The sequence below is a fragment of the Vipera ursinii genome (assembly GCF_947247035.1).
Source record: "Vipera ursinii genome assembly, chromosome: Z".
In the NCBI taxonomy this organism is placed as follows: domain Eukaryota; kingdom Metazoa; phylum Chordata; class Lepidosauria; order Squamata; family Viperidae; genus Vipera; species Vipera ursinii.
In genome coordinates, this window is record NC_139517.1 from 19,729,207 (window position 1) to 19,740,634 (window position 11,428).

The following is an 11,428-nucleotide window of genomic DNA, read 5'->3' on the forward strand; positions in this document are numbered from 1 at the left end:
AGAACAGGATCACTGCAGAAAAAGCCCTGGAAGACTGCCCAAACTTCTGAATGATGCAGCGTGTTGAGCTGGTACTATCCTTGTTAATGCCTTATATACATACATAGGCAAACAATCATGTGCTCTGCACAATGTGGGTTAATGGTTGAGAAATTGGGCTAAGACAAGGCAGACTCATCCTTGATCCCAGAAGCTCACTGAATTATTTGGGGGCCATCTTAGCTCACTGTCTCACAGGATTGAGGAAAAATAGGATCTAGGACTATGGGTGCCAATTTAAATTCTTTGAGGCAAAACGGGATATAAATTTAATAAATAGCGCTACTGGTAAAAATGCTGAAAAAAACCCTCAAGAGTTCTGGATTCTTGCTTTGGTGGTTGGCTAGAAAGTATGGTCATCTTACTAGCAACTCGAATATCTGAACATGAAGGGTCAGAAATGTTAGAACCATCATTATTTTTAAAAATGTATTTATTAGATTTTTTTTCATCCGGCCTTTATTACTTTATAAGTAACTCAAGATGGTAAACATACCTAATGCTCCTTCCTCTTCCTATTTTCCCCACAAGGGCCCTGTGAGGTGGGTTGGGCTGAGAGAGAGTTTTAATGCCTAAGGTAGGACTACAACCTACAGTTTCCTATTTCTAGCATGGTGCCTTAACCACTAGACCAGGGGTAGGCAACCTCGGCTCTTTTATGACTCATGGACTTCAACTCCCAGAATTCCTGAGCCAGCTATGCTGACTCAGGAATTCTGGGAGGTGAAGTCCATGAGTCATAAAAAGAGCCGAGGTTGCCTACCCCTGCACTAGACCAAACTTTTGAAAAAGAGCCCAGGGAAGTAGGTAAGGCAGCTTTCCAAGAAGTGATATCTGAGCTGGAAATCTAGGTCTTTTAATCCCAAAACTGGTTATGTGATGGGAAAGCAAGATTCATTGCACTTTGCAGAGTGCAATTACCCGAGGAGAGAGAAATCTCCCTACAAATGGTCTCATAACAACAGTTTAATATTTTGTTGGGCCTCCAAGCCATTCATAACAAGGACTGCTTCCAAACCATTGAATACATACCTGCTTGGTTCCCCCCCCCCTCTTTTTTTTTCATAATACAGAGGTATCATCTTTACAGGGCAAGAGTATGAATACTCTTTTAACAGTTAAGGATGACCTGATCATGTCCAGCTTTCCTTTCAGTTATGGAACAGGGAGCAGTGGCAAGTCGTAATAAAGAATTCAGATAGTCCTTGACTTACAGCCGGTTGGTTAAGAACCGTTCAGAGTTACAGTGGACTGGCTCGGAAAGGGTATTTTACAGCCTTTCCAGATGTTGTAAAATGTCGTGCCACACATAGCCACCCTATGGTCATATGACCACATTTTGGACATTTGACAACCAGTTCTTATTTACGATGGGTTGCGCCACCACAGTTACATGGGAGAATGGGTTTGCACTTAGGATGGCATGATTCCATTAAGGCCAGCTGTAAAGCCAGTTCTAAAATCAGGTTTAGTCACATGAGTGCCGCAAAGGTGCTTTTTCAGGAGGCAACTGGACTTTTTTGTTTTTAATAATAATGTTGGAAGGGACCTTGGAGGTCATCTAGTCCAACCCCCTGCTCAGGCAGGAAACCCTATACCATTTCAGACAAATGGCTGGTCAGTCTTAAAAACTTCCAGTGTTGGAGCATTCACCACTTCTGGAGGCAGGTTGTTCCACTGGTTAGTTGTTCTAACTGTCAGGAAGTTTCTCCTTAGTTCTAGGTTGCTTCTCTACTTGACTAGTTTCCATCCGTTGCTTCTTGTCCTGCTTTCAGGTGCTTTGGAGAATAGCTTGGCTCCCTCTTCCTTGTGGCAGCCCCTGAGATATTGGAACACTGCTATCATGTCACCCCTCAACCTTCTCTTCATTAAACTACACATACCCAATTCCAGCAACCGTTCCCTATATGTTTTAGCCTCCAGTCCTCCAATCATCTTTGTTGCTCTTCTCTGTACTCTTTCTAGAGTCTTGACATCTTTTTTACATCGTGGTGACCAAAACTGGATGCAGTATTCCAGGTGTGGCCTTACCAAGGCATTGTAAAGTGGTATTAGTACTTCATGTGATCTTGATTCTATCCCTCTGTTAATGCAGCCTAGCACTGTGTTGGCTTTTTTGGCAACTGCAGCACGCTGCTGGCTCATATTTAAGTGATTGTCCACTAGGACTCCGAGATCCCTCTCACAGTTGCTACTATTGAGCAAGGTACCACCTATACCAGGGGTCAGCAACCTGAAACAGTGAAAGAGCCACTCGGAACCGGTTCCCTCACAAAAGGAAAAACTGGGAGCCGCAAAAAATGTGTGCACATGTGCATGCATGTGCAAAACAGGGTTTGACTGAAGAGTGGAGCCAAGGCAAGATATGCACCTACCCTGCATATATGAATTGATTGTTTGAACTTTTTTAGTCCCACTTTTTTTTTTTTGGACTGCACATGGCAGAGGACTGGGAGCCGCAGGAGACGGCTGAAAGAGCTGCATGCAGCTCCGGAGCCGCGGGTTGCAGACCTGTGACCTATACTATACCTGTGCATTTGATTTTTCCTGCCTAAATGTAGAACCTTACTTTTTCACAATTGAATTTCATTTTGTTAGATAGTGCCCAGTGTTCGAGTCTGTCCAGATCCTCCTGTATCTTAAGCCTCATCCAAGAAACTTCTTTAGCTCTGACTGGATGGTGGGGAATGGAAGGATTTATATTCCTTGCAGACAAGAATATAAATCCTTCCATTCCCCACCATCCGGTCAGAGCTGAAGGAACTTCTTGGATGAGGAGTGAAATGTCTTCAAAGAAAAAACAAGAAAGTCCAGTTGCCTCCTGAAAAAGCACCTTTGGGACACCCATGACCTGGATGACTGAGAATCTCTAGAGACATGGGTGCCTCAACTTTCAACCGTCACAGCTTAGAACCGAAATTTCAGTCCCAGTTGCAGTCATAAGTTGAGAACTACTGATCAGCGAGGATAAGGATAACAGAATAACAGAGTTGAACGGGACCTTCGAAATCTTCTAGTCCAACTCCTTGCTCAATGATTCTGTTCGTTGAAATGAATATTACAGTCTGCTTGACTAGGTATTAAATGAATTAAAGTCATGGAAGTATCATCACCATCACCATCATTTGCCTTTCCTCTCTTCCTCCATCCTCCATCGCGTTTATATTTGGTAGAACAAAAACACCCAAAACAACTAGTGCTATGGAAGAGGAATTCCTATTACTCTGTAGAGTAATCATTGTTAGCGAAAGACAGCAGACATGAAGTCACATCTGTGATATTTCTTCTCTCACACTTTTTGGTTCTATGCCAGAAGCTGAATGTGGGATGCAAATGAACCTGGTAACTTTTCAGTGTCCATAAAGGTAAAGGTTACCCCTCATCTCCGTTTCAAAGCCGAAGAGCCAGCGCTTGTCCGAGGACATCTCCGTGGTCATGTGGCCGGCATGACTAGATGCCAAAGGCGCACGGAACGCTGTTACCTTCCCACCGTAGTGGTCCCTATTTTTCTACTTGCATTTTTACGTGCTTTCGAACTGCTAGGTTGGCAGAAGCTGGGATGAGTAACAGGCGCTCGCTCTGTTATGCGGCACTCGGGATTTGACCCGTCAAACTGCCGACCTTCTGATTGACAAGCTCAGTGTCCTAACCCACTGAGCCACCGCGTCCCTTCAGTGTCCATACTGAATCTTATTTTTGGGTATGTCTTATAAAAACCGATGCTCTGTTCTCTCTAAAGTTGGAGCTGAGCCATAGGTTCAGCTGGGTTAATTGTTAAGTGTCTCTCAAAAGAAAACTGGGAATATGTGGGGGAAATGAATGACTCTCCTATTAGAGCTGTCTAACCTCATACACTTTAACAGAATTCCTTAGAGACTGAAGGGAGTCAAGCTAGTCAAAACAAGTTGCATTTCTGGCAAACCAAGAGTTGGCTTTGCTTTTTAGGATGTTCCTGTGAGTGAAGTTCCTGAAAAGAACCACTAGATGGCAAACTGAGCCTAGACAGGAAAAGGACTTCTATCCCACCAAAGATAATAGTTTTTCTCCCCCATCATTCAAAACTGGTTCTTACCTCGCAGGCTGTGAAAAGCCTACCTTGCTTTTCAGCCATACTGGCACTGGTCATACTGGCATCTTGACAGCTTGTTCAAGATTTCATCTAGGAGCGCTTTTGGCATACCAGGTATTTGCTGAAAAATGCTGTTTGTAGAAAGTCAACACGTGGGGCAAAGAAATGCTGAGGTAACAGGGTGTGTATTAAGGAAGCTGTTGGTGCTTATCTCCCCTCCAGGTTGGACCCAAGCAAAGGCAGACAAAAATCTGTGATGATTAAGGATGCAACTGTCTCTACAGTGACCTTGGGAGGAAACTGCTAATTCGGGGGCAATTTATATCTGATTGGGGGGAAATCCCCAACAACTCAGACTGCATTTGGTATCTTGAGTTAGATCTAATACATTAGTTGTAGCTTTTCAATCTGCAAAAAAAAAAGATCTGTGCAACATGGATGCTGATAGGAGAAAATTAAAAATGTAAAATTTACCAATGGATTTCCTCAACATTTGCCTATTTGATTTAGATCCCACCTTTTCAATCAGCAACACACACAACACTCCCTGGTGTAATTTCCCCCAAAGCAACAATGCATAGACTGGATTAGGAGAGAGTAACTGACTTAGTCACCCAGTGAGCTTCCAAGGCTCAGGGCAGTTTGGAACCCAGAATCTCCTGACTTTTAGCCTAACACAGAACTATTGGCTCGCTTGGGAGTTTTACACATGTGAGATGTGGCTGCTCAACTCCAGTGGATGTCACAAATATGAGTCATGAATTTAAAACTTAGCCTCAGAATTAAAACTGAGCCCTTCGTGCAAATTTATTAACCTCTTATATAAATCAACTACTGAATGAAAAGCTGATTGGAGGACCAGTTCTTTTACTAGATAAATACTATTTGCCCTATAAAAAAGCATACATCCAATCTATAGTTGCAAGAGGCTCACGAGAACAGTAATTTCTAAGAGCTAATTGCCAGCATCTCTACCTCAGTTTCAGATCTCTTGCTGTCTTACTAACAATATTTATTTATTTATTTGTTAAATTTATTTATTGCCTATCTCACTGTGGGGCTACTCTACGTGTCTGTCTGTCTGTCTCTGTCTCTGTCTCTCTCTGTCTCTCTCTCTCTCTCTCTCACACACACACACACAAACACACACACGCAAACACTCACTCTTACTCTCTTTGATTTGTATGCTGCCCATGCTCACAACTTGCAAATAGATCTCATTGTTGATGATGTATCAGAAATGTCCTTAATAGGTAGCCTTCAACTTATTTAATGGCAGCTTTGAAAAGAGTGCTTTGCAGTCACTACTAGTCATTGTAAAATGTTGTGCTTCCACCCCTACCCCCCCCCCCCCATAGTCACCTGACCACATTTTGGGCACTTGGCAACCAGCTCACAACTACAACTGCAGGGTGCGGTAACATTTGCAATTTCCTGCAATATGGGAGAATGGATTTGCTCTTATGACTGGGTGATTTTTATTTATTTATATTTATTTGTATCATGCCTTTACTGTATTATTTTTAGAAATAACTCAAGGTGGTGAACATATCCACAACACACCTTTCCCATATTTTTCCCCCCACAACAACCCCATGAGTTGGGTTGGGCAGAAAGTAACTAGCCCAAAGTCCCCAACTGACTTTCATGGCTAAGGTGAGATTTGAACTCAGGGTCTCCTGCTTTCTAGCCTAATGCCTTAATCACTAGACCAGGGGTGTCAAACTGCCGGCCCACATGCCGGATGCGTCACATGGAAGTCTCTCCCACCCCATTACTGGCAATGGAGAAAAAGCTCCGATACGTCACGTGACGTCAAGTGACGTTGCGAGTTTGACATGTCTGCACTAGACCAAACGGATTTGCTTAGCAACTCTATGATTTGGACTTACCACCATGTGATTCTCTTAATGATTGCCATAAAAATGATTCTAAATTGGGGTTGATCACAGTATGCCTCAAATTAATGAGGGATGAAACTTATGAGTGAAGTGAATTGGGAAGTGGTCCCAATTTTGGTTGCGAGTTGAGGATTATCTGTAAAAAAAAAGCATAGCCATTTGATGCTCCTTTTCATTAATTTTGAGCAAGTGCACCTTCCCCCTCTTTGTTAAACTGTTGTAATTTGTTATGCCATATCATTTATCAAAGTACATCAGCCTTTCACAGCCTGAGGCTTTCCAGATGTGTTAAGTGTTGTGGTCCCAACACATCTAGAGGATAACCGCCTGAAGAAGGCTGTCAAAATCTGAAAGACGGGAGGCACCAAACAAGGAAAATAAATTTTATTTCATGCTAAGCATTTTATAAACTGCCCCTTTATGAGCTATCTGTTTGCACTCTAGTTTTGTGGTACTATTTAAGGCTGATAACTGAAGCAATCAAGCAATTGTATTAATTAACCTAATCCACTTTTTCCAAACACTGTTGAAAAACTAGCTAGATTAATAAACCTTTATTTTTAGTACACATACTTAAAAAAAACAATGTCTGCAGCCTACATCTTACAACAGGCATTTCTTGTCACATATAGAGAAAAGATTGCTTTTCTAATTTGTGTAATCCCCACTATCTTAAATCCCAAAAAACGAAATATGGTCTTAATTTCTGTTGTAAAGCTACAAATAATCCTTGTTTAGCAATTGTCTTGTTTAGTATAATTCACAGTTAGGACAGAAAAAGTAAATTTATTACCAGTCCCTTCTGACCTCCGCAGGTCTGTAAAGCAACGGAAAGCTGAGGTAAGATCGTAAGTACAGTTGTGGTTCCCCTTAATGACTGCTTTGCTTAATGAACAAGTGGCCGCTCCCACTTGTAGTCACTAAATGAGGACTCCCTGCGTTCTGATTCTCAGCAAATCTCACATATCCAAAGAAGCTCCCATTGACTTGGCTCATGCACGAGTAACTGCACAAAAGATTACACCGTTAATTCATTAACTGATTGCAGATGATATAATTAATAAATTTAACCAACTGGAAGCTTAAGGGAATATTTTTCTAGCTCTCTGCAATTCGGGTTCCTTTATGTTTTCACCAGCTCCGTTTCCTCATCCTGACCGATTCTGTTCTGCTGAAGGCTTCTGTGAAACTCGAAAGTATTTATTCTGGCCGCAACATGGTGAAGCAAGGTATAGATATACCACGATTGCGTGTGTTATCCTTAAAGATCTGGGGTGAGATCTGCCAGCATTAAGATGGCAAGTTTCTCTCCTGACCCCAAGAACCTCTCTTTTAGCCCCCTCTCACCAAACTCAGGTGTCCCCTGCCTTTGCCCTCCCTTTCCCCCAGGCCTTCATCCTTCACACTTTCTCATTAAGCAGCTGTCTCTCTCCTGCCAATTCCAGCAGGCTGAGGCAGACTAACCGGTTCCCTTGCCAGGAGGAGAGGAAGGAGGGGGGTGCCTTTGTCCTGACAGGGTTCCCCCACACCTGTCAGCCCACCCACTTGTGTGCATGGACCCCCAAGGACAAGTAGCATGCAACCTTCCCCCCCCCACAAACACACACACCTCTGACTCAGACTGTCCCCTCTTGCACCCTTAGTCATGTACCCCAATATTTTACAATTTGACCTCCATTCTTAGACTTCCAGACGCAGGTCTGGCTGTCGAGAGGCCGCGACTGATTTATGTGGGGGAAAGTTCTGCTTCTCCAAGCAGCTGCAAGGGGAGAACAGCGGCAGACCGGGGGGGGGGGGGGCTGTGCACGACGGTGGTAATTGAAAGAGAGAAGCAAACAAACCAGGGCTTTTTTTGTCATAGAACGCTCAGAACGGAGTTCCGGCACCTTTTTTGAATGGAACCTTGTAGGGTAGGCAAGGTGGGTTGTATGACATGTGTGAGTTCCGGCACCTTTTTCTTTTACAAAAAAAGCACTGGAACAAACCATTTGTAAAGTACGCTGCATTAAAATGCCCAAGTTAGCATGGGTAAAATCCCTGTCCAGATAGTTAGAAATTGGAAGGTGATCATTGCAGGATATTGGGATTGATCTTACATTCATCTAGGTGCATTTTATTAAGCCCATTTCCAGAAGCGTTGCGATAATCTAAACCTCCCCACATAAATCTGGTGGAATAAGAAGCTGGCAGATAATTTTTACATGTGATGTCCTTGCAGCAAGAAAGGAAATGAAATTATCGCTGTTGATTTCATATTAAAAAGCTCGTCTGTAATTACCATACAGGACATATAAACCTAACTTTCTGAAAATCCATCTTGTCTTACCCACCTCCATAAGTAAATCTGGAATTCTGAACATTAGGAGGCTGTTAATTTACATTTGTGAAGTTACCTCTAGACTCGCCAAAACTTTATCTATTTCTTACTTAACAAAAATACTAATTAAGGGATTTAAAAAAGGGGGGGAAGGGGAATAAGGACATATTTACTCCTGTTGCAATTTGAATAATAAACTTCCCACTCTTTCTGCATTCACTCTGAAATCTCGTTTATATGGGTAAGCTGACCTGATCCGACCGCAAAAATATGGACAATTAATAAGTGTTAGTCATATTTAGAAAACTTGTTTTTTTCTGTTGTTGTTAGTTGTGAAGTCGTGTCTGACCCATCGCGACCCCATGGACAACGTTCCTCCAGGCCTTCCTGTCCTCTACCATCTTCTGGAGTCCATTTAGGCTCACGCCTACTGCTTCAGTGACTCCATCCAGCCACCTCATTCTCTGTCGTCCCTTTCTTCTATTGCCCCCAACCTTTCCCAGCATTAGGCTCTTCTCCAGTGAGTCCTTCCTTCTCATTAGGTAGCCAAAGTATTTGAGTTTCAACTTCAGGACCTGGCCTTCTAAAGAGCAGTCAGGATTGATCTCCTCTAGGACTGACCGGTTTGATCGCCTTGCGGCACCATAGTTCAAAGGCTTCAATTCTTTGGCGCTCAGCCTTTCTTATGGTCCAACTTTCACAGCCATACATTGCAACTGGGAAGACCATAGCCTTGACTATACACACTTTTGTTGGCAGGGTGATGTCTCTGTTTTTTAATGTGCTGTCTAGATTTGCCATGGCTTTCCTCCCGAGGAGCAGGAGTCTTTTAATTTCTTGGCTGCAGTCCCCATCTGCGGTGATCTTGGAGCCCAGGAAAATAAAATCTGTCACTACCTGCATTTCTTCCCCATCTATTTCCCAGGAATTGAGAGGGCTGGATGCCATGATCTTGGTTTTCTTAATGTTTCGTTTCAGCCCAACTTTTGCACTCTCCTTCTTCACTCACAACAAGAGGCTCCTTAGTTCCTCTTCACTTTCTGCCATTAGAGTGGTATCATCTGCATATCTTAGGTTGTTGATATTTCTCCCGGCAATCTTAATTCCAACTTTTGATTCATCTAGCCCTGCCTTTCTCATGATGTGCTCTGCATATAAGTTAAACAGGCAGGGTGACAGTATACAGCCTTGCCGGACTCCTTTCCCAATTTTAAACCAATCAGTGGTTCCATATCCAGTTCTCACTGTTGCTTCTTGACCCACATATAGGTTTCTCAAGAGATAAATAAGATGGTCTGGTACTCCCATCTCTTTAAGAACTTGCCACAGTTTGTTGTGATCCACACAATCAAATGCTTTAGCATAGTCAATGAAGCAGAAGTAGATGTTTTTCTGGAATTCCCTAGCTTTCTCCATGGTCCAGCGTATGTTGGCAATTTGATCTCTAGTTCCTCTGTCTCTTTGAAATCCTGCCTGTACTTCTGGGAGTTCTCAATCCACATACTGCTGGAGTTTAGCTTGTAGGATTTTAAGCATAACTTTACTAACATGTGAAATGAGTGCAATGGCGCGATAGTTTGAACATTCTTTGGCACTGCCTTTCTTTGGAATTGGAATGTAAACTGATCTTTTCCAATCCTGTGGCCACTGTTGAGTTTTCCAAATTTGCTGGCAAATTGAGTGTAGCACTTTTACTGTATCGTCTTTTAAGATTTTGAATAGCTCAGCTGGAATATTGTCACCTCCACTGGCTTTGTTGTTGCTCAGCTTTCCTAAGGCCCATTTCACTTCACATTCTAGGATGTCTGGCTTGAGGTCAGTGACCACCACATCATGGTTATCAGGGATATTAAGCTCATTCTTGTATAGTTGTTCTGTGTAATTTTGCCACCTCTTCTTAATCTCTTCAGCCTCTGTCAGGTCCCTGACATTTTGGTCCTTTATCATGCCCATTTTTGCATGAAACATTCCCTTCATCTCTCCAATTTTCTTGAAGAGATCTCTAGTCCTCCCTATTCTATTGTTTTCTTTTATTTCTTTGCACTGTTCATTTAAGAAGGCATTCTTATCTCTTCTAGCTATTCTCTGGAATTCTGCATTCAGTTGGGTGTATCTTTCTTTTTCTCCCTTGCCTTTTGCTTCCCTCCTGTCCTCAGCTATTTGCAAAGCTTCCTCAGACAGCCATTTTGCTTTCTTGCATTTCTTTTTCTTTGGGATGGTTTTAGTTGCTACTTGTACAATGTTACGAACCTCCGTCCATAGTTCTTCAGGCACTCTATCTGTCACAGTGGTGGCGAACCTTTTAGAGACCGAGTGCCCAAACTGCAACCCAAAACCCACTTGTTTATCACTGGGTGCCAGGTGGGTGTGGCCCACTGGGTGGGTGTGGCTGTGGGGGTCATGGAAGATTGGGTGGGTGTGGCCAAGGTGGGTGTGGTCACAATGTTACTCGTGGGGAGGGACACCTGTGGGGGGTGGGCAGGGTTGGGGGAGCTCCAGGAGGTCTCTGGCAGGTGGGACGGTAGGCAGGAGACTCATCCTGTGGGGTGAGGTGAGGCAGGTTGGGGGTGCCATTGCCATGGGGCAAGGCAAGGGCTGGGGCAGCTGCTGCTTGACACCATCTGTCCCCACACACAGAGGCCAGCGAACGCATGGGGGCCAACGGTGTCCATCAGTAGCCACAGCCTGCCGGCCCTTCGACAGGTGCACTCTGGGGCTCTGCAGCCCATCACCAGCAGTTCAAAGAAGCCACCTCCAAGATGGATGATTGCCAACAGCTGAGGAGGTGATGCAGTGGGTCGTGCCTGGGAAAAGGAGAGCATCCAAGACCAGGAGGGACTGGATGTGGGGGAGGGAAATGAGCCGTGCCAGGATGCATTCAGCCCCGTGGGACCTCAGCAAATTAGCAGGTGGCTGGTTGAAGAGAGACAGTTGCCACCTCCGGGGCATGGCTCGGGTGCCCACAGAGAGAGCTCTGAGTGCCGCCTCTGGCACCCGTGCCATAGGTTCGCCACCACTGATCTATCAGATCTAATTCCTTAAATCTATTTTTCACCTCTACTGTATATTCTTTTTTTATTGAAAAGTTTTACAATACATTTT